Source organism: Megalobrama amblycephala, linkage group LG9 (genome assembly GCF_018812025.1).
Source record: "Megalobrama amblycephala isolate DHTTF-2021 linkage group LG9, ASM1881202v1, whole genome shotgun sequence".
NCBI lineage: Eukaryota > Metazoa > Chordata > Actinopteri > Cypriniformes > Xenocyprididae > Megalobrama > Megalobrama amblycephala.
Window position 1 is genome coordinate 4,589,222 of NC_063052.1, and position 22,969 is coordinate 4,612,190.

At 36.4% G+C, this 22,969-nt stretch overlaps 1 long non-coding RNA gene across 2 annotated transcripts; it reads right to left on the reverse strand.

Moving 5' to 3' along the window:
• Window positions 1-4,213: 4,213 nt before the first annotated feature.
• On the reverse strand, window positions 4,214-22,607 carry LOC125274792. Of its 2 annotated transcripts, none has more exons than XR_007186320.1 (3): window positions 22,385-22,607; window positions 21,790-21,893; window positions 4,214-4,877 (listed from the first exon to the last, which is right to left on the reverse strand). It is a non-coding gene; the product is annotated as an uncharacterized LOC125274792 (long non-coding RNA). The 2 variants fall into 2 exon arrangements; XR_007186321.1 differs by lacking the exon at window positions 22,385-22,607 and adding an exon at window positions 22,070-22,371.
• Window positions 22,608-22,969: the final 362 nt, after the last annotated feature.

Genomic DNA, 22,969 nt, shown 5'->3' on the forward strand with positions numbered 1-22,969 from the left:
TGGAAGACAGGGTGCCTATTGAAGCCAGAATTCAGGAGTGCATCAGGAACTAAAATGTCACCCATGGGCAGTTGTCTCAAAAGTTGAATGCTGAAAAAACAGGGAGGGAGGGAATAAAAAGGGAAGGGGGGAAAAAACAAGTAGCCCTCTTTTTCTTTTATTTAGAGGTGTATGTGTGTCCCTAGCCTTCTTTTATATTCACTTTCATTAATTCTACTGCACATGGTGACCAGGAGGTGATGGCTCACAAAATCACCCCTTCACTCTTTTTGAAATAGTCTCTCGGCAAACAGAAGCAGAGGCTGAAATAAACAAGTTTTCAAACATAAATATTTTAGCATTTAATTAGAAAGTGGTGACATACAAACAGCACCAAGAGAGCTGAGCAGGTACAAAGTCAAATGCAAATTGGTCTTAGGAAAAAAAAAAAAACAAGGTAAAGAAAAATTTATTCTCCCAAAGACATCCTGAGCAATTGAATTCAGCAAACAAAAGCCAAATGCTGACAAAACATGCAAATGGAAAATAAAGTTACAATGAAAACTGATCCCTGCATTACAAACATTTGCCAGTTCTGTTCAAGGAAACTATACAAATACAAGCTATCGCATTTGAGAATACTTTGGAGAATAAATTGCATAGAAATGTATGTGTTGTAGTCAATGTTTCGTGGAATGACACTCAGGCTTAGGGATAATAATAATACTTTCTTTAGCAAGTCAAAAGACTTTGAAGCGCTTTTCACCTGTCAATCATTTCCATGTTTGCAAGGCTGACATATGAGAAGCAGGAAGCTAGTGAGGCAGTGTAGTTATTTAAGTAAAACTATTAACCTGTTAACCTATTAACCTGTAATTCATGAATGCTTTGGAACACAAACGTAGGTTGAAAAGAGTTAGAAGTTTAAATTTACTGTAAAGCAAATGTACTTAACTAAACATTTTTTTTTATACAAAATTTATATTTTACAAAATATTTTGCACTCTAACATTCTCTCGTTTTAAAACAGTTCTCTTGTTTTAGTTAAATCATGGCCACAAATTAATAATTTGTTCCCACAACTTATTAATTTGTTCCCTCATTTTAGTAAATCATGGCCATGCCCACATTGTACTAGCTTGTTCCTTGTTTTGATCTTACTAAAACAAGGGAATGAGTTGAAACCAAGCAGCAACACCAGTTTCTCTTGAAGCCAATACGGAAGTGACTTAAACTGCAATTCATCGACTGGCCACTAGGGACTGGCTCCAAAAGAGAGCAGAATCTAAAACAAAAACATGTTTACAGCCTGGTACAAATTGTGGTTTTGGTCTATACAGCTAATTTCATGACAAGGTAGGAGGGGGGTGAATTTTTTTTTAATAACTCATTCGCTTAAATTATATTAAGCCTTAAAGTTATGTATAATTAAGGGCGTGGCCACTTGAGTGACAGGTGAATTGCCTCTGCTGTCTGTCACCTCAGCTATTTCCAGCCACTGAACTGGGCCTCTCTGCCGTGTTTGTGCTTTTTTCGGGATTATTTCATACAATTATCAAATAATATGGCTTAATGTGCGGTTAATGCTTGAGACGCATGTGCATGCATGTGGAAGATAAACAGAACACACGTTGTTGGATCGTCTCAGCATTGGCTAAAAGTTCTGTCCGTCAGCACTGCTTGGATATTATAACTAAAACTGTTGCACTATATTGAAAAATGTACTTTGGACACGGGCTCATTTGTTTGTAAGAGTCCAATGTATACGATTGTATAGAGTTTTACAACATAAACGCTGCTCAGTTTGCATAATTTCTTGAAGAACGATGATGGAGAGTAGATCGTTCAGAAGAAATATATGCAAACAATGGACAATATATCAATATTTCATGGATATAATGCTTTTGTGGACAAAAAGCACTGTTGGATGTTTTTCAATGGACGCTCATGGACATTTTACCCAAGTGCGATGGATTGGATTCATCTCGCGATCACTATTTAATTACGAAGATATGGAGTCCCGTTTTTATTTTGCATGATGTCATTTGCACACCCGACACAAATTACAATATTACTGTTGCTGGAGGATCTATATCATAAAAAATACACCGTAGATTGACAGTAAACCTTTAGAACTTTCAAATGATACAACGTGTTATCTTTATTAATATTTAGATAGTATTTAAGATAGATAGATTGCTCCTTAGAATGAGCTAACTTGGTCATGTCGTGCTAGGCAGGTGTGGTTTCAGCAACCAGGCACCTCAGTTCCAACCACGTCCCGCCTCTTTACCCATTTTCAGATATCCGGGAGTGGCGCTCGGTGACGCTCTGCCAAGATGGCGATGGCCCACTATAGGCTTCAGAAGTGCTCTTCAGAAACCTACGGTCTATGGTTGAAACACATAGTCACGATTTAGTAAAACAAGGTAACATATTATTATATTGTGCGCACGGTTTAATTAAAACGAGGGACCACATTAGTAAAACGTGACATACTACTAAGTTATGGGAACAAATTGTTAATTCATGGCAACAATATACATATTTTTTCCCGCATGTCATGTGCGGGGCTCCATAAATTAAATATAAATATTAGATGAAAAACTAAATTTAGAAATTTTGCCTTGGCAACTAACTGAAATAAACTTAAGTTAAAGTACTAAAATTAATTAATCAAAGCTAAATAGAAATATACAAAATAAACTAATAAAGACAAAAGCACATAAAATATTAAAACTAAAATAAAAAGCTAATTAAAATATTAATAAATATTATAATGGTACATAAATAACACTAAATTAACTCCCTCGGGTCAGCAGTCACGCCGGCGTGACCACCTCGTTTTTTTCTTACCAGTGTGAAAGAGACTCAAAATACTCCGTCAATGTTGCACATACAATTAAGAGCTATACACCATTTTAATCTGTGGGATATCTTCTTTTATTTGTGTACACTCAGAGTAAAAACAAAATGTTGTGCTTTTTGTAAAATAAAGAAAACTAACATGATGCGTGATCTCTCGTCTCCCTCTGAATGAAGTCCAATCTGATAGTTCTCATAAAATGAACTGTAACTTAGTGAATACTAATCACAAAAAAATGAGACTTCTGTCTAAAAAAATGTTGAAATGTCAGGTTTTAAATCGTGTAAGTCAAATCGAAAACAAAAATTCTGTGTTTATGTAATCTGTATGAAAAGAGAGCCATGTCAGAAGTCCGTGATTCAGCTCATTATCCGCTAATGCGGCCACGCCCACGGAGCCAGCGCTATTCAGACGCAAATTCTGAGGCAATACATGCATTCATCGTCTCAATCGTGTATTTATTGTCCTGAAAAGTGTTTATCTGGATGTTATAGCGATCTCTGGCCTCTGTTAGTTCCTGGTGAGTCACATGGTTGTTCTTCTTTAGATGAATTTGTGGACTAAAGGTGCACAGAGCGCCCTCCGGCTGCAAGTATGAATTGAAAACACAGTATCCAGCGTTCATAGTGACGTCAATAAATCCTGAATAAATATTACTCCTCTGTATAGAAAATTGACATAAACATATGAGAATCCATCAATATTTCTCAAAATGTGCATGCTTTTAAGCTAAAAGCCTATGTGAAATGCCATATAGGTAGCATAATTATTTAGACACTTTGCATCACAGAAATACATATTTTAAAGTATATAATAGAATACCATTATTTTAAATTGTAATAATATTTCGCAGTATTGCTGTTTTTCTGTATGTTCAATTTACACCATGATTGCTTGAGACATGATCAACAGAGGGTTTTTTCACAGCCTACCTGACTGAAAGGCCTAATTAATATGCAAGTCATTTCAGGTCATTATTATGCGATTCTTTTGTCTTCTCAGGTGTAAATGACCCATTATTCATGATGATTCACGCCTCCACGTATACTGTGTTTCTTGACAAAAAGTGTCTTACAAAATTTAAATCTCTCTATTGTTTTATATGAAGGAGTAGGCAGCATAATTTTTACATCATTCTGAAGCAAAAACTCTAGTCTACAACCTCCAATACCCAGAAGTCTTGTGAACACAGATTTAATATATATTTTTTGGCCTTATTTCAGTGACTTAAGTTTTTTGTTTTTTCAATAACCACGCATAAACATTATTCCTTCAAAAACACAAACATGTACATACATGTTTCTCACATATTATGGTAGCCTAGTTTGTGCTGAATACAGTGTAATGACACTTTTGTCATTTATGAACAACTGAAAAAAGCACAAATGTCAGGGCATGTCAAAACTTCTCCAGGGCCCCAAAAATCCTCAGACCCCAGAGGGTTAACACTACTGTGTGGAAGTTAAAGCAGCATTAAAAAGTATTAAAATTAAAATCAGCATTAAACATATGACAATATTATTTTGCTGGTGTTGGTGTTAACAAAAGGGGGTTTGTGTTAAACAATTGCTAAACCTGCCAGAATAATGGCTAACATTACTGTGACTGGTAAATTAGAAACTTTAGCAGATTGAGGATGAAAACATTTCCAAACTGTTGAAACAGAATACAATCAAGACTGAAAGACCTAGTTTTAGCGTCTCCTTTCAAGGCCTTTGTTGCATCAGCTTTGAATATAACCTTGACTACATGCCGGCCTGAATTACAATGAGTAAGACAAAATCATAGTCATGTTATGTCGAGAATGTTGAGTCCTTTCAAAATCAAAGCTATTTCGATATTCCACCGGTATTCCCTCATGAGAGGGTCATGTGAGACTACTTCTGTACGTGAACTAATATATTACCCTTTCTGTCACACACCCATCTCTCTTCGTCAGAAAGAGCACTCGGACGCTCCGGTAGCCCATTTTTCCCCCTGAGCGGAGACAGCGTGAAGCAGTTTGTCCTCAACAGCAACCTGGAAAGACTCTCTGTGGGAGAGAAAAGAAAGTGCACATTTCAGGTAATGGCTGTGAGCAGAGAGAAAAAAGAAACAGAAATGGAGGAGGGGGAAATGAGGGAAAAGGAAGTGAGAGAGGAGTGCTAATCTAGGCAGAGGGAAAGCAATTTTATAGGCAGAGTGTTTGGAATGATGTTTTTCACAGCACTGAATCCATTTTAGAAACATCTGCAACATGAGAGTTGACATTTCTGCTGATTGGCATTTAACAAGTGCTTAAAGCGCTCTCGGTTCTCTTTTCACTCTTGTTCCATTTCCTGCTGCACAGGCTAGTTAGTGAGACAAAAAGCAGAAACACAGAGAGAGACTGTCTCAGAGGTTAATTTCCCATCTTAAAGTCATAGTTTACTCAAAAATGAATTATTCATATCTTTGCAAACCTTCTTCTGTGGGAAACAAAATGAGAATTTTTGAAGAATGTCCTAGTCGTTTTTTCCCATGAAATTACAATGAATGGGTCCTGGGACTTTCACGCACCAAAGGGACACAAAAGTGTAAAAGTAGCCCATATGACTTCTTGTGGCATATTCCATGTCTTGGTGTAAGAAACAGACTGAAATGTTGCTCATTTTCAAATTTATGAGAGAAACAATGTCCATTCTGTGCATGAATCATTCACACCAGATCAACTGATTCACTGAAAAGATCAGACTCAAAAGAACAATTCGTTCATGAATCGTCCACAGATTCTTCTTTCATAAATTCTCATGATCCTTTGATGGATGTCAATCATTTTTGGATGAACTCCTATTCCTAATTTTATGAAGATTGTGAATCACCAATGGGGCCAAACTGAACCATTTTGAACAAGTTATTATATGAGCTCCAACTTAAAAGAGAAGTCCATATCTTCCATTTTTAAGATAATTTTCACTGCTAATTTATATTAGATAGAATATGTTAAAATAACTGTTAATTTGAAGAAATGTCAATGCTATTTTCAACCTATTTGGTATATACTGCATCTGTGGCACAATCTCAATTACTCCAGACAATTTGGACTCATCTCTCAGTGTGTGCAAATGAACAAGGAAGAATATGCTTTAACTGCATTTGCATGACCTCACCCCTTTTTGAAAATCTCACCCACAGAAATGATGTCATAAAAGCATTTCCTGTTTGTTAATGCACACTGAAGGACAAATAAAAATTGTCTGTGAGATTTGAAAGCATACATACCTAAAATATTCCTTTTAATTTCATTTTTTTAAATTTTCATTTTAGTCACTGTTTATCATTTAGTTGCAAATCCATCTCTGCTATCTAACAATTACTCCCTTTTCCAGTTCTAATGTCTGTTTGAGGCTTTCAGAGGGTGACTGACATTTCCACTTTTTTGTCGAGTCCATGTGTGTGTCAGTGTCAGTTAAGTCGGACATGTTCCACCCTGTGATGGCTGATAGTGTTTGACAGACACTGAGGGTCAACCCAAGGGCAAAATCAATAACGCAACTTTTCAATTCCTCCTAGACAAAGTCTTAATATAACAACAGAGCTTTTGAGGAAAAGATGATAGCCACTGGATATCCACATTGAGCAATCTACTCAAAAGTATTCAGTTAAAAATAAATAAAACAGTGATTACAGATCAGTAATTACATCTTTTTACTGGTTATATTTAATTAACAGACTGGGTTATTTTGAGAACAATAGATTGAAGCTTTTAGATATGAAACCGTTCTTTGAAATCTTATGAAACCTGCTAATTTAAGGGGAGGCACGACAAGATGATTATTTCAATTACTTCAATTCAGGATCCCCAGTGGATATCATCAAATTCCTTGATCCAAATCTCAGAAATACCAAACTGAGTATGTGTTTCAAAAAGCAGATGGCGATGCAGATTGAATGAGTCAACGGATAACCTCTCCATCCCTCCTTCATTTCCCATGGCAAAAGGATGCCTGTGGGCTGCAGGTTAATCTGGAGAAAAATAATAAAAAAGAGCTCTAAGCACATTTTACTGCCTTAATTCTCATAATCAATAAGCGATTACTTCATACGCTTAGCCAGAGGCTACTCGTGTTAAATAGAGCCAATTTAACTGGTATTCACAAGTTCGTTTGCCCATATAATCTTTAAGCTATTAAAGGGATAGTTCACCCAAAAAATGAAAATGCAATCATTAATTTCCAAACCCTTTCGGGGTTGACTTTTGTTCATCTTTTGAACACAAATGAAGATCTTTTTGATGAAATCTAAGAGCTTTCTGTCCCTCCATAGACAGCTACGCAACTGCTGCTTTGACGCTTCGTAAAACTAATCAATATGAATTGAGCGGTTTAGTCCAATTAAAAATGCCCTTATTTTATTGATTTAATTACAGGTAAAAAAAAAAAAAAAAAAGTATGCTAATTTATAGGGCTGGGTAAAAAAATACAGATTTCTCGATTTTAATCGATTCTCATTTTTACGAACCGATATTGATTCTTAAATCCCAAGAATCGATTAGTCCTGTTTTTCAGCTGATGAATGAACGGAACATTGTAGCGTGTCTTCCATCTAATAAATCGCAATAAGCTTTGTGCTATGTGATATGATACAAAGTCTCAGATTTCAAATTCTGTCCATTTTATTACGATATTAAAAAAATAAATACAGTTTTGGCATTTTAATGTGGCGTGACAGATTGCTGATGTTTCTAATTAAACATGAATGAACATCTGAAGGTATGTTGAAATATAAATCTGTATCATGTCTCATGTATTTGCTCAATCAGTGTTTCAACCGCTAAAAGACGTTAATAAAACAACTAACAATATGCCACGTAACGTCACGTGTACCTCAGGAAAACCATATTAGTTGACCATAAACTCGTTAGTCAGCTAGGAAAATTAGCACCATATTACATATTCATTATAATTTTTAATGTTCTTCAATATTTAATACATGTTTCAATAAATCCGTTAAGTTTTTATGACAGCCACCATTTAAATGTCTATTTTTTCAAAAAATGTATTGGAGTAGAAATAATTATGTGATTGTAAAGGTAGTCTTATAACTTTATTATAACAAAAACTTCCTTGGGTATAATGTAATTAGAAATCAGTTAATTTTAACCTTCAGTATTATATAGTAATGTAGTAACTGACCCCCATGTGTTTACAGCATTAGTTGAGAGATTTTTTTCCATGAGAAAATTTGCCATGTACTGTACCGGATATATATCCTAAATCATCGATACTGAATCGAATCGAATCAAATCGCAAGCTTGCGAAACGAAATCTAATCGAATACGAATAGTGAAATTTGTGTCAATACCCAGCCCTACTAATTTAGTCAGAAAGAATTGCCTTCACCACACAATGTGATGCAGATGACTGTATCTATCAGAAGTGAAGGCAATATATCATAAAATCAATATCAAATGTTCCACAACTAAAATATGAGCCATGTTGATATCATACACGATAAGTGGTGAAATGGTTGGAGTGTAACCAACTGTTAACTGCTGTTTATTACAGTCATTAGAGGTGCTACAAATTGAGGTGCTTTCCGTGGCACATGATTTTTCACTTGGGTTAAAGTCAAGAAAATGTCATATTCATACTTGATTGTAATCTGATAACCTGATGTAGTAATTTAACCGACCTTGCACAGTTAACAAATATGATATATTTTGTGGAAACGAAATTACATTTTCAACATCTTGCTGAAGCTTAAGTAAAACCATGTTTTATAGTCAGTGACTTTTAAGGAAAAATATATTTTGGGATAGTCCAATCATAGACTTAATAAGAGATAGACATAAGAGATAGTTCTGCTCGTTATCTGAACTTTCCGTTTGCAGTGACATTTACTGAAATGTCTAAAACGCATTTAAAATAGTCTCCATTTCACTCTCAGTATGAACAGATAAGAGAGAGACAGCAAGGTGACTTTCAGCATTAGGAGTGACAGATAACCCATTAAAACCTGGTGAAAGAGAGATTCAGAGGAAGTGAGAGAAGCACAGAAAGATAATGCTAATAGGTTAGTGTCATGCAAAAAATTTTCCGGCTTCAGATCACATGGACTTAAAGCTTTTGAATGGTAAAATGTCTTAGATATACTGCTGCCTATGGTCTTGCCCATCAGACAAATGTCAGAAATGGTTTCCAAGCACTGTAGTATTTTTCTTCTGTTGGCTTTCATCATTGTCAGTTTGGCTGTATTGAGTTAATCAGACAGACAGTCTCCCCCCTCCGGTGCCAGACGAGGTCAGGACAAAAACTGCAGTTCGCAGCTGTGAATCAACTCATCACACTGGAGAGAGAACTGAGGAAAAAATAACTATTCTCACTTAAACAGTGTCAAATGCCAATGCATATACCACACAAAAAGTCAATCCACTATCCCGCTGAAAAAACAAGCACAAAATTTAATGCTGTTCCAGAATGGTAAGTGCTTTTCACCAATTTTGTTTAATTAAAATGAACTTCAAGTGCTCTGTTAATGCAGTTCATTTGAATAAGTGTGTCCAAATCCTGGTGTGCACCAAAAAAGCAGACCAAAACCCACCTTTTCAGGAGGTCTTCGTCCACTTCCAAACAAACTCTGGTCCACAAACAAACAAATTCGACTGCAATGTGAATGCAACACGGACCAAAGACATCTAAACGAACCAAAAACAGGACATGATGTTATGAGATGCGACCCTAAAAAGGACAGAATGCACAAGGATACCTGGTTTTCTTCATCATAGGAGCAATGTTGTCTGTTACAGTTCAGTATGGGCATCAGAACCGCCATCTCCTTGCAGCAGCTCTTCATTTGTTTGTGTGTAATGGAGGAATTCCTGCTGCTGTTTTGACTCCTTTATACATTTTATAATGTCTTTGTGAGTTCTCAGCTGGTAAAGATACCATCATATGTACGCACATAAAATGAACGCAATTAGCCCAGCATGCAGTTTTAGATGTTTGATAAGTGGCAAAATATACGCCATAAAATCTGTTTCTTGCTTTATTATCTATAGGTTAAGAGGTCCGTTCACACCAATAACGATAACTATAAAGATAACGATAAAGATATAGTTCTAAAAATCTTTCTAAATGTAGAAGAATAGCAGAGTCCACATCACAGCTATAACTATAACAATATATCGAGGAACAATACAGTTGGGATCACTTTCACTTTTTTTTCCAGCTGTTGAACAATAAAACACTGACAGCCAATCAGGATCCATTCGAATTTAAAGGCTTGCGCATTTAAAATGACAGACGACATTGCAGAGAAGTTAATAGCCAAGGTCCAGATAAAGCCACCACTGTTTGACAAGTCAAACCCCCTTTTCAAGGATACTTTAAAGAAAATGGATATATGTAAAACAATCCGTCATACCCTCGGAATAGTGTATTAACGATGAGATCATTATGCCAGGCTAGCAAACAGTGTAACACAAAATTACCACAGGTATCCAGCGCTAGTTTCGACAACATTGTCTGTCTTCCTTTGAAGCTGCAGTGAAAAAGACTATGCATTGTTTTTATTCCACTACATTGACTTCTTCAGCTAAATTTACTGTTAGATTAGATCAATTACACTAGCTATTCACTCGAAACATAGCATGCTGAGGACATCTGCTGGTTAAAGCCAAGAATGCAACAAAAACAGCAAAAACATATTGTACACACTTGGAAACCGCAGTGCGTGAGCTTAGAATCAAACAGACCATTATCGTTCGTTGGTGTGGACGCAAATATAGTTGTTATCTTAATAGTTATCGTTCTAGGTGTGAACGGGCCTTAAGCCAGTGCTAAATGTATTATTTTCTTTTTTGGTCCAATAACAAAAGAACCAAGAGGACTGAACTGGTTTCCAAAAGAGGGCGGAGCTATAACAGCTCGCACTTCGGTTGCTCAACAACAACAACACTGGAGAATCTCACGCAGCCAAAATGATGATTGTCAGTAACGGTGTTCAGCCTTACATTGTTCAAACTGGAGTCGGACACTGATGGAGAGACTCAGGAAGAAGTCACAACTGGATGTTTCTGAATGGTTTGTTTCTGAATGGTAGTCCTTGCTTACTGATACATTTATGTACTTGCTGTGGAGTTGATTCAGCTCATCGACTAGCATGTTAATCTTTTGTGCAAATCCAGCATTGAATTGACCCTCGTTTGTGAAGCAGTCCGGCATAAAATGACATTTATGTCAAACACAACTTCTGTTTGTGCAAGCATAAAGTAATAGAGTATATTGAGGCTAAGGGAAAGCATACAGAAAGTGGAGCTGCCTGAACCGAAAAAACAAACAAACATTGCATTACTTAAAATTAGGGGTGTCCTCGATTACGGATTTACATAGTCGAATCCGATTCGAATCAGATTGCCTATATTCGACTGATAGTCGAATCATATATGTTGGGGTTGGGGGGGGTTGATTTGAGATTGAAAAACAGCTGTCCACTAGAGAGTGCGCACGGACTTTGAAAGGGCTGCGCGCTGAACTGTGCACGAGATGGAGCGGGACACGGAAAATGAAGTAGGCCTAAGGCCTATAGCCTACCCGCGGGCGTGGCTTAAGACAACTTTTATTTTCTTTCACACACAGCACAGAGAAACGTCTTTCTAATAAACCGACCGAACTGCCTGTCAAGTGATAGACGAAACTGACAATGATTTGATCTTTTTTAAACAAATGAAAGGCAATGTGGATAAACATTCACAGCCACGATGTACAGAACACCACACAAAGATATAGAAGAAAACGAATAAAAACATTTTGGATCAATGAACCTTAAAATATATATAAAAATAACTGCAGAAAAGCCACACTGCGGATATACATTTCATATGTCTGCAAATCAAATTACATCGGCTAAACTGTCTGTGCAAGCAAGCTTTAACTCTACAGCGCAACATTGATGCACCAAAAAATGTAATTAATTTAATAAAAAAAAATATATATTTTTTTTTTATCAAACATTAATTTACAGAATTGAATTAGAACAGAAATATGATCGAGTGAAACTGCAAAATGCCTGAAGTGCAGGGGAACATATATTCAAAACACAAGCCACAAATAATTAAATTAGATAACCCAGAGTGATCAATAAATAAATTAAAATTAAAGAAATTATTAAAATAACGAAAGTATAGCCAGAATTGTCAACTTTGTCTTTTTAACTGCAGAGACAATAAATGCTGAACTGGAGTGGCAGTCTTTTTAGCTAAACATTCAAAAATCAAATTACATCCGTCTAAAATAGTTTGAAATCATTTGTAGCTACCCTACCTGATTGAGAGAAAAAAAATCCAGTCTTTCACGTGATCTGCCTGTGTCCGTTAGAGTCTTTTTAAATAGCGCGCTATAGTCAGCTCGTTGGCCGGCAGAAGCGCGCCGCAGTGTTTGTCATTGTTGAGTTCTAGGACATGAGCTGTGGCACAACTTGTATCATACGATTTTTGGATCATCTTTTACCATTTCAAAGTGCATCCAATTGTACACTTTATCCAAGACATTGTTAAAGATTTAATCCCTGCCGCAAAGATGCTCCTCTGCCGGTCACAGATCATGGAAGTGAAACTTAACAGGGGTGGTTGGATTTATTCACGCACATTAAAAATATTTATTAAAAGCTTCTTTCTTTTCACATTTTTATTTATGGTATTAACATAATAGGCTGTATATTAACCTATTGGGAAAGAACCAGTATGTCTATGTAAAATCAGATATTGAGCACCCCCATATCTCTTCTCATAACACCTCTGCGAAGATTCGACTGTGAGATTGGTAGTCGAATCAGACTCCTCCTATCGAAGATTCGAATCGTCAACTATTCAGGGTCACCCCTACTTAAAATTATTTTCTTTTCTTCTCCCTCGTTCAGGAACAACTTTGAACAACTTCTGCTTTGTACTGTCCCAAGTTGAGAAAGTACTCTGGCTTGAAATGATTAGCGCACACAAGCAGCTTTTTGCTTACTGTTTTTTGGGGGATTTTCATTGAAAATAAAATAAATAAACTGCTCTATTTAGTCTGGGACTCTAAATAGTGTTCTGTGCTCATCTATGCAGCCAACGACAGAACAGTTAGCATGCTTTGTTCAAACTTTTGCCATGGTGTTAGAACTGGTACACCGTTGTCGCTTGCGAAAACAAAATGGTGGCGCCGTGGGTGGAAACGTGCAGATTAAGGGGCGGTAATAAGTATAATAAGATCCCCTTCCTACATCACTAGGGGAGCGCAATCTGAGCGGCTCGTTTTTTCACATGCTTACAGAGAAAGGCTTACCAAAACAAAGTTACTGGGTTGTCTCTTTTCACCTTTTCTGGGTTGGTAGATGCACTGGGGATTATAGCACTTAAACTTTCATGATATGTCTCTTTAAGAAAGTTTCTGAGAGTTTAAGAATTTTTTAAGAATTGTGCTTTAAATGAATAAATAATATGATGCTCCTAAGAATGTTGCTAAGAACTTTTTGTCTTTAATATATATATATTTTTTAATCTGACCAGTGGCTTTTTTATTGGCAAGAGCTGCACTCATGGAGTCTGAAAGGAAAATGAGCCTCCATCCAGATGAAGCAGAATGCAACAGAGGCTATGTACTGCCCTGGCTGGCTGACTTGAACATCCCATGAGTCTCTGAGCGGGGACAATGGGGCAGAAGACCTGCTAATACCAGATAAGCCCATCCAAGGACAGGACCACTAAACTCCCTTACTGCTGACAAACACAGACGTGAAACTCATCAACAATGCTCCTTCATCTTGTTTATCTGTTCCTCCCCTCCCTCACTCTGCCTTCACCTTATTTCGCTCAACACTCACTCTTTTTCCTTCTATCTTTCAATTGCTCCTTTAGAAGTAATCCCAAATGCTGTCGAGCCTTTCTTCACTTGCGAACCTCAAGTCTGGCTCTTGACTCGTCAATGAAAAGATGTTCGGTGTGTGACGGTATGAGCCAACATGCGTGACATTCATACAGGGCATGACCTTTGACCTGAAATTTATAGAAGGGTAATGGAGCAGAGGGAAGATGCCAGATCTGAATTCCTTTTATCTATCCTTCCTAGCAGAACAGCTCGATCCATCTGTCAGGATTACAAGGAGCTTTATGAACACACAGCGGGCCTGTTCTCCACTCTTTCTCTGTCTCACTCTCCCTATCATCATTCAAGTGCTCATTCCCATTTCATCTAATCCACACACACAGGCCCTTTTGCTGGGATTTGTTTCCCGAGCCACATAAATGGCACATATCTGAGCTTTTCCAGCTCCTTCACTTCTAAATTTCAACTATGTCCTGGATGTTCCTTTTGTCACCATAAGGAATTTTGTCATATTTTAAGTGTCCATCCAAATCATCCAAAGTCCAGTCCATGAGCTTTTAAAACCTGCAAATAACATGAACTGATAACCATAAAATCCTTGTTAGGACTTTCTTCGATTTTGATATCAAAACAGATATGCTTTACAAGAAATGCACATATTTAATAAAATCACCAGAGCACCGGTAAATGTGTTTACCTGAAGAGTGAGATCTGGGTAATAGCTAGTAGTAACAAAAAAATGCTGAATATGAATCTAATCCATTCCATAATAAAAACAAAACCAACATGGGTTCACGACTTTTATGTGATTAAAAACAAAACAAACATATTTTGTCTGAACTTTAAAGTTTTCCAAATTTTCTTCTGGGGGTCTCCTATATTTGCATGCATTCAAGTAAAAAGAAAAAACACTATAAATTTTCTCATAGTATACATTGCACATCACCTCAGTTCTCAAAGAGTCTGAAAACATTTTGTTCAAAGATTCAGTCTCTCGAAATCCTTCCTTTCTGTGAGCCTACTCTGCTCCGATTGTTCAGATAGCAAAGTCTGTTATGATTGGTTGACCAAAGGCCATTAGCATATCTGAGTTTCGGCTCTGGAGGCTTCCTCAGCACTTTTACACACAGTGATACGAACAGTAAAGATGGCATCGGTTTTACCATATCAATCTCATCTTTTGGAAGTGCATCAAAGTGTAGTTGCTTTGGCAGCAGAGAACAGCATCTTCTTGACATGAACACCAACCAAACTCTTGCAGGCCTCAGCTACAACTATAGTGTTTGAGGACGTGTCAAAGTAGATGTTGTTCACGGGAAGCCAATTAAGAACATATGCTGGCATTATGCAAATTTGTTACATTGTTACGTAGGTATGTAAAAGGAAGTGAGACAGGAATAGCCAACGACTCCTTTCTGCATTTCAAAATCAATTCTTTCTTTTAAGAGACACTGGGTCTCATTCACTAAGCATGCGTACGCACAAATTTGTGCTCAAAATGTGTGTAGGAAAGATTTGTGACCCTGGACCACAAAACCAGTCGTAAGGGGTATATTTGTAGCAATAGCCAACAATACATTGTATGGGTCAAAATTATCGATTTTCCGTTTATGCCAAAAATCATTAGGATATTAAGTAAAGATCATGTTCCATGAGGATATTTTGTTAATTTCCTACCGTAAATATATCAAAAATTTGTTTTTGTGAGAGGACATGCATTGCTAAGGACTTCATCTGGGCAACTTTAAAGGCGATTTTCTCAATATATTGATTTTTTTTTGCACCCTCAGATTCTAGATTTTCAAATAGTTGTATTTCCAAATATTGTCCTATCATAACAAAACATACATCAATGAAAAGCTTATTTTATCAGCTTTCAGATAATGTATACATATCAATTTAAAAAAATTTACCCTTATGACTGGTTTTGTGGTCCAGGGTCACATTTTAAGAACAAATCACCAAAAATTTCGTAGTAAAAATCATTCTAAATTTATGACAAAATATAGGAACCTCTGAAAGCACTCGTACGCAAAAAAGCACTTACTCTGTACGGCCATATAATCATGTTAAGAAGTTATATTAATATGAAATTTCATCCTAACACAACTATAATTATATTAGAGTATGTTACATTAATTGTATGATATAATCCATTTATAAAATTATATAATAAAATTAATAAATAATATATATAAATAACATTTAATCTTAAATACATTTAGAATACTCCAAATTCAGTAAAATAAGAACAAATTCATGTGCGTACGCACGTGTTGTGAATTAGGCGGCGATTTTTGGTGAGAATATCTCCTGTGCGTACAAATACAAATAATTAATAATTATTAGTGAATAAGACCCACTAACTTTATTTGTCATGCACTTTTAAAAAAAATACTAGTAAAAATTACTTATGATGTTTATCAGACAGATCTTTTCTGTCTAAATATGGGGTTCTTGACCAGAATAAGCTGTAAAATGGACTACAATTCATGCTGATACAGTATATGACAGTCTATAGGGGTTTATGTGTGTGTGTCAATGACTATGTAGGGAGAATGTGTGTCTGTGGGCTTTATGTTTGTGCTAATGGATTTGGCCATGGGCCGTGAAGGTGCTGCGGTAAGGCCAGCCAGCGGGGAAAGATCAATGCAGCCACACGGATAACGAGCCCTGCTGCCAAGAGAAACACACAAACCAGAGACCACATAGCAAAACCAACACAAAGCATTTCTCTCTCCGTCTGTCCCTGAGTCAACAAAGCTTTATTGGCATGACTGTAAAGATTTTCAATACAACCAAAGCATGTAATATAGTACTTATAAGGTATAAGTGTAGAAAATATACTAAGGTGCTGTACCTTAGTGGCAATGAGGGCAGTGGCTCTGTTCCAAATCACTGAGCTACATACAGACAGTATGTAAGGCATCATAGGCACACTGTTCCAAAAGGTATGATTATGATAAACCATCCCTGCTGAAAAGACTTGCTTAGATTAACATGAACATGGACAAGCCAATACTTTTCTGGCTCATGCTGGTCTGGTGTTAGTCTAGCTAGTAACCGACTAATAGTATTAATTATGCTGCCTTCTAAGGCAATTCTTTAAGGCAGAATAGCCTTTGCAAAGACAGCAACCCCATTATGCTTTTCAACAAGCTAAGAGGGAAAAGCAAGAGAAATGTAATTTTGAATGAAATCTATTCAATAACAAAAAGTATACATAGAAAAAGGTTCAACCTAATTAAAAATGTTTGTGTTTGCTTTGTATTTATATGCTTATTGGAGCATCATTGTTAGGTTAGCAACTTGCTAATGGCAAACTGTATATCTCCCGTGAACTTCATGGATAGAGTTGCTGCTTCTGAGTGTTCCAGATCAGTCACTTATCAAGTTGCTTTTCAGTTAGGATGCTGGCTTAAAATGCTGCCTATGTAGGGCAAAGAGACTCACTAGGTTTTGGAACAGAGCCAGTGTGTCAGTTTCACTCAGTGGAGAAAGCGAGGAACTTTGAAACTGAAAAAAAGTTGTACTGTATTTGTTCCAGAAGAGAGTTCCCACTGCCCAGAGATCACAGATTTTTTTTTTTTTTTTTTTTGTGTGTGTGTGTGTGTGTGTGTGTGTGTGTGTGTGTGTCTTATTCAGTAACTAGACTGTGGTTGCTGAGTCTGTACATTCTCAGAATTAGAAGCAAACCCTGACCGAAACAAATTCAGGAATTCATAAGCGCATTCTACCTAATAACATTCTCTTTGTAAGTTCCCGTTTCATTTTAATTTTACTTCACTTTTGACTTTTTGATTATTTTCCCAACATTACACTTTTAATGCTGTAGTTTTTGTGTCTGCTCAGTATTTATGTTTAATTTGTGAGTTGCTGGTAAGACACTGATGTTCATTTAATAAAGGGTTACAGTGTTCCATAACCATCTGGCACAGAATTTGTTTTCAGGGTTTAGATGTTCTCTTTGCAGTTCTTTCCATTTGTATGTGCCATGCATTGATTTCAAATGTTTCCAGAAGTTAGGAACACTTCCTTGACAATGTCCAAGGAAGTGTTCCTAAGTTTTGGAAACAAGTGTTCCTAACTCTGCTCAGTGCTCACTTTTGGATGTATGAGAAATACATGGTTAAAAAAACAAACAAATTGTAACTCCATATAGCCAACAGTCAAAAGTGACAGTACATTTATAATGTTACAAAAGTTTTCTATTTTAAATAAATGCAGTTCTGTTCAACTTATTCATAGAAGAATCCTGAAAAAAACTGTATCATGGTTTCCACAAAAATATTAAGAAAAATAATAAGAAGAATGTTTTCAACAGTGATAACAGTGATTTTTTTTTTTTTTTTTTTTTTTTTTTTTTTTTTTTTGAGCACCAAATCAGCATATTAGAATGATTTCTGAAGGATCATGTGACACTGAAGAGTAATGACATCACAGGAATAAATTACATTTTAAAATATATTAAAATAGAAAAGAGTTATTATAAATTGTAATAATATTTCACAATATTACTTTTTACTGTAATTTTGATCAAATAAATGTAGCCTTGGTGAGCATAAAATACTTCTATCAAAAACAAAAAAAAATCTTACTGACCCCAAACTTTTGAACAGGAGTTTATTTTTGGCTTTTTTGCCAGTATTTGTTCCAAGCTACAGTACAGTCCAAAAGTTTGGAACCACTAAGATTTTTAATGTTTTTAAAAGAAGTTTCGTCTGCTCACCAAGGCTACATTTATTTAATTAAAAATACAGTAAAAAACAGTAATATTGTGAAATATTATTACAATTTAAAATAACTGTTTTCTATTTGAATATATTTCAGAAAGTAATTTATTCCTGTGATGGCAAAGCTGAATTTTCAGCATCATTACTCCAGTCTTGAGTGTCACATGATCCTTCAGAAATCATTCTAATATGCTGATCTGCTGCTCAAGAAACATTTAATGTGTACAATTGTACAAAATATTTGTGTACAATAATTTTTTTCAGGATTATTTGATGAATAGAAAGTTCAAAAGAACAGTGTTTATCTGAAATCTAATCTTTTGTAACATTATAAATGTCTTTACTGCCACTTTTGATTGATTTAATGCATCCTTGCTGAATAAAAGCATTCATTTCTTTAATTTCTTTTCAAAAAAATTAAAATTAAAATTCTTACTGACCCCAAACTTTTGAACGGTAGTGTATAATGCTACAGAAGCTTTGTATTTCAGATAAATGCTGTTCTTTTGAACTTTCTATTCATCAAGGAATCCTGAAAAAAAAAGTACACAACTGTTTTCAACATTGAAAATAATCATAAATGTTTCTTGAGCAGCAGATCAGCATATTAGAATGATTTCTGAAGGATCATGTGACACTGAAGACTGGAGTAACGATGCTGAAAATTCAGCTTTGCATCACAGGAATAAATTACTTTGTCAAATATATTTAAATAGTACACAGTTATTTTAAATTGTAATAATATTTCACAATATTACAGTTTTTTACTGTATTTTTAATTAAATAAATGTAGGCTTGGTGAGCAGACGAAACTTCTTTTAAAAACATTAAAAATCTTAGTGGTTCCAAACTTTTGGACTGTACTGTATATTTAAACCTACATCATTACTGCCCAAAATGTTGGGCTATCTGATTTACTCCATTATATGATCACAGCATAATCTATCAGCTATAATTAGCATAATCACAGCATAATCAGGCATGATGCAAATGTTTTTTGCTATAGTTTCAGCCTGATGCAGTTATGATTTTCTCGTCCAGCGCCATGCTGTTTAAATAGCAAATGGACGCATGCCCATCTGTTCGCCCATAGGCGTCCTGGTCTGAAAACGAGGTATGTTCAGGTGCATTGTTGGCACATTGCTATTTTGAGGCAACTGAAAACGACTGCACCATTGACCAAAAAAAAAACCTGGTCTAAAGTCAATGGCACAGTATTTTTTGTTATTTAGAGGGCTCTTTAGTAATATGCGCCTATAGGTGGGTGCAAAACACGTGTACACTCTGCTTGTTAAACACACAGTGACAGGCAGCAGCACATAGACATTTTTAAATATTAAATATGAAAGGATTCCTCTCTGGAGAAGCATTCAGTCTTTCCGCTTGCAAATTCCGCCATGTAAATAGCAAATCAGCCATGGTGCAAGCGCAACTGGCTTTTAAAGGGAATAGGAGATGAGACTCTGATTGGTTTATTGCACGTTACGCCCAAAACACACCCATGACTCATTAAGAGACTAGGTACATCCCTCTTTGTACCATGCGCCTGGTGTGCCGACTGTTTTTTCCGTCATTAAACTAGCAAAAGTGGATTCGGACACGCCCTAAGTGCACCTGCACCATGTGCTTCCTTAGATTTTTAAAATAGAGCCCTATGTTTTTTTTGCTCAATCTGTATTTTTCAAAATTTTAAGCTAAATTTCCTTTGCTTTATATCCAGTTGCATATGCCTGAAATCTATTTATTTGCACACAGATAATGAACACACACATGTATGTTAGCCTCACACAGATTCACTCGGCAGGAGAATGCCGTACCTCCGCCCACACTTCTCCATGGCCTATCTGCTATTGTTTAGCAGAAATGTGTTTCTGTGAGCAAAAGCTCGCCTCCCCACAAAGCGTCAGATAAAGAGATTGGGCTTGAAAGGCCGGCGCCTCTGGAGCGCAGCTCAGGCTGAGACAGAGGACATGATGTCCCACTGAGAGATGACCACTGCCCTGAATTCACACACCAACCTTGCAGGCACAGGAGAAAGATCCACACCGACCCCTGGCTGAGTCTTTTGTGGCCAATATAGGTCACACCACTGTTTCCACACACACAGAGTTCCTGTCTCCCGTGGCACAGACTTACACACACACTTACATTTGAACCTTTACGCAAATATGTTCTTTCTGCGTCTACTTGAGATTTCTTTGTTAATAATGGACAGCGGGGTTCGGAGTGGCATGTGTCCCTCTATTCCCAGTGGTGACGGGAGTAAATGGAGGTTCACAAAGAGCTTTCAGTCTTCACAGACTCTAGACGAGAGCAAAGGAACAACCCCCCAAACTCAGCCGAATAATACAGCTTTATATTTAGACCCTTCTAGCTGACAGCTGATTCAATTCACCACACACAGCTCTGACATTTAACAAAACACTGCCAAAACAAACTACAAATCCAGATTTGCTCGAGATGGACTCATGGTTTACTGCTGTTTACACAACAAATACATTCATGTCAGGTAGGTACACCACGAAAATATATGCAGTCAGTCAGTCATACATACTAGAACAACAGATAAACAGACAGACAGACATCGAAATTAGAACAACAAATAGACAGACAGACAGACAGACAGTCATCAATCCATCCATACTAGAATGACAGACAGACAGATAGAACTGTATAAAGATTGATTGAACGATAGACAGACAGACAGACATAATAGAACAAAGGACAGACATCCATATTTGAACGATAAACAACAGATAGATAGAACGACAGATATACAGAACTACAGACATACTAAAACTGTCATCCATACTAGAACCACAAAGAGATTAGATAGATAGATAGATGTCTCTGTCTTTAAATGTTTTCAATTATAATTAAAAATTTTCTTAAGGATAAAAAAATATATCTTTGCTAATGCTGTAAACTAGGGAGCCCTTACTTGCACATTACTAAAATAAAGGTTACAATTAACAACAGAGCCCAAATTATTAAATTCAGTTGCTATTTATTTTTAGATATAATCATCAACACTCAAATAATAATAAAAATGTATGTATTGTAAACATGTAAATTACACGTAAGGCAGTTTTTGCATTTACTTCTGTTTTCCAATTCGTTGTTGAAATATAATCAATTACACAGTGGATGTCCTAACTTGATTTCATGACGGATTTATTTAGGCCTTACATTAACTAACAGGTTAAGTAAAATATAATTAATATATAGGCTAATATAGTGCATATATTTAGCGAAACAGTTCATTTGTTGACACTGAATGGATTTTCTGAGGTAAATGTAATACTACGTGACATATTTACAAACTGTTACACTGAGTGATTACACGAGATATGATACGTTTCAGTAAGTTGTACTGTCTCTTTCAACATACCTTCATGTTCATTCATGCTCATTCTGTAGTAGTGAAGAGGAAGGGATGATCACGTTCATTCGCGCTCTGCGCTGCCGTTTGAACTGAGGTGCCTATACAGCGATCTGTCACGGCACATCAAAAAGCGTCAAAACGGCATTTATTGTTTGAATTTCGTGATAAAATGGACAGAATTTGAAAGATGGTATTTTGTTTCTTATCGAAAATAACAAAACACAGAGCTTATTGTGATTATTGGTGATTAATGCTGTTTAAAAGTGGTTAGACTCAAAAGCATTACCGCGCACGCCCCTTCTGGATTGTAGCAAAGTCCCTTTAAAGGCCAATTCACACCGCACTGACAAACGCCAACAAACACCAACAAACGCCAACGAACAAGTTGGCCGTTGGATTTAGAATTCGATGAGAAAAAAACTGTCATGTTCACACCGCCCCAACAAACACCGACAATTGAGTGACGTCTGACTGGGAAAATTCCAAAACTATACGTGTAACCATGTTAACAATATTGTCAGGCAAGTTTATCATATTAATAATATAGTATCATATATATTTTCATTGTATTAAAGTATTGAGGCAAAACAAAAATACTAACCTGAAATCCCAAGCGCTGTAGCCATCCATCTGATCGCAACCTATTGGTTATACACCGTTTTTTAAACTTTTTTTTTAGCACGACCCTTTTTATTAACGAGACCCATAAGCATATACAATGAAGCTAAACAAGCCAATTCACACCGCACCGACAACAGCCAACCAACGCCAACAAACTCGTCTGATGTTTCCCCATTCAAAGAGATTGCATGATGCCCAGGATGCCCGAGAGGCGTTTCAAAGATGGCCGCCGAGTGAAATGACTTGTCTTAAAGGGACTTTGGTATAACCAGCACGCCGCCTCAAAAACAAACTATACCAAAGTCCCTTTAAGACAAGTCATTTCACTCGGCGGCCATCTTTGAAACGTCTCTCGGGCATCCTGGGAATCATGCAATCTCTTTGAATGGGGAAACATCAAATTCTCCAAAACTGTTCGCCAACCTTACGATTAAATTTCATATTTGAAATCACCAATGAAATCTAACAACAACCGGCTCATAATTTTAGTTTCTAAACGCTCGAATCATGACAAAAAAACTGTATTTTTCAGGCTGGATCAAGCTAATGCGCATGCGCAGACCTA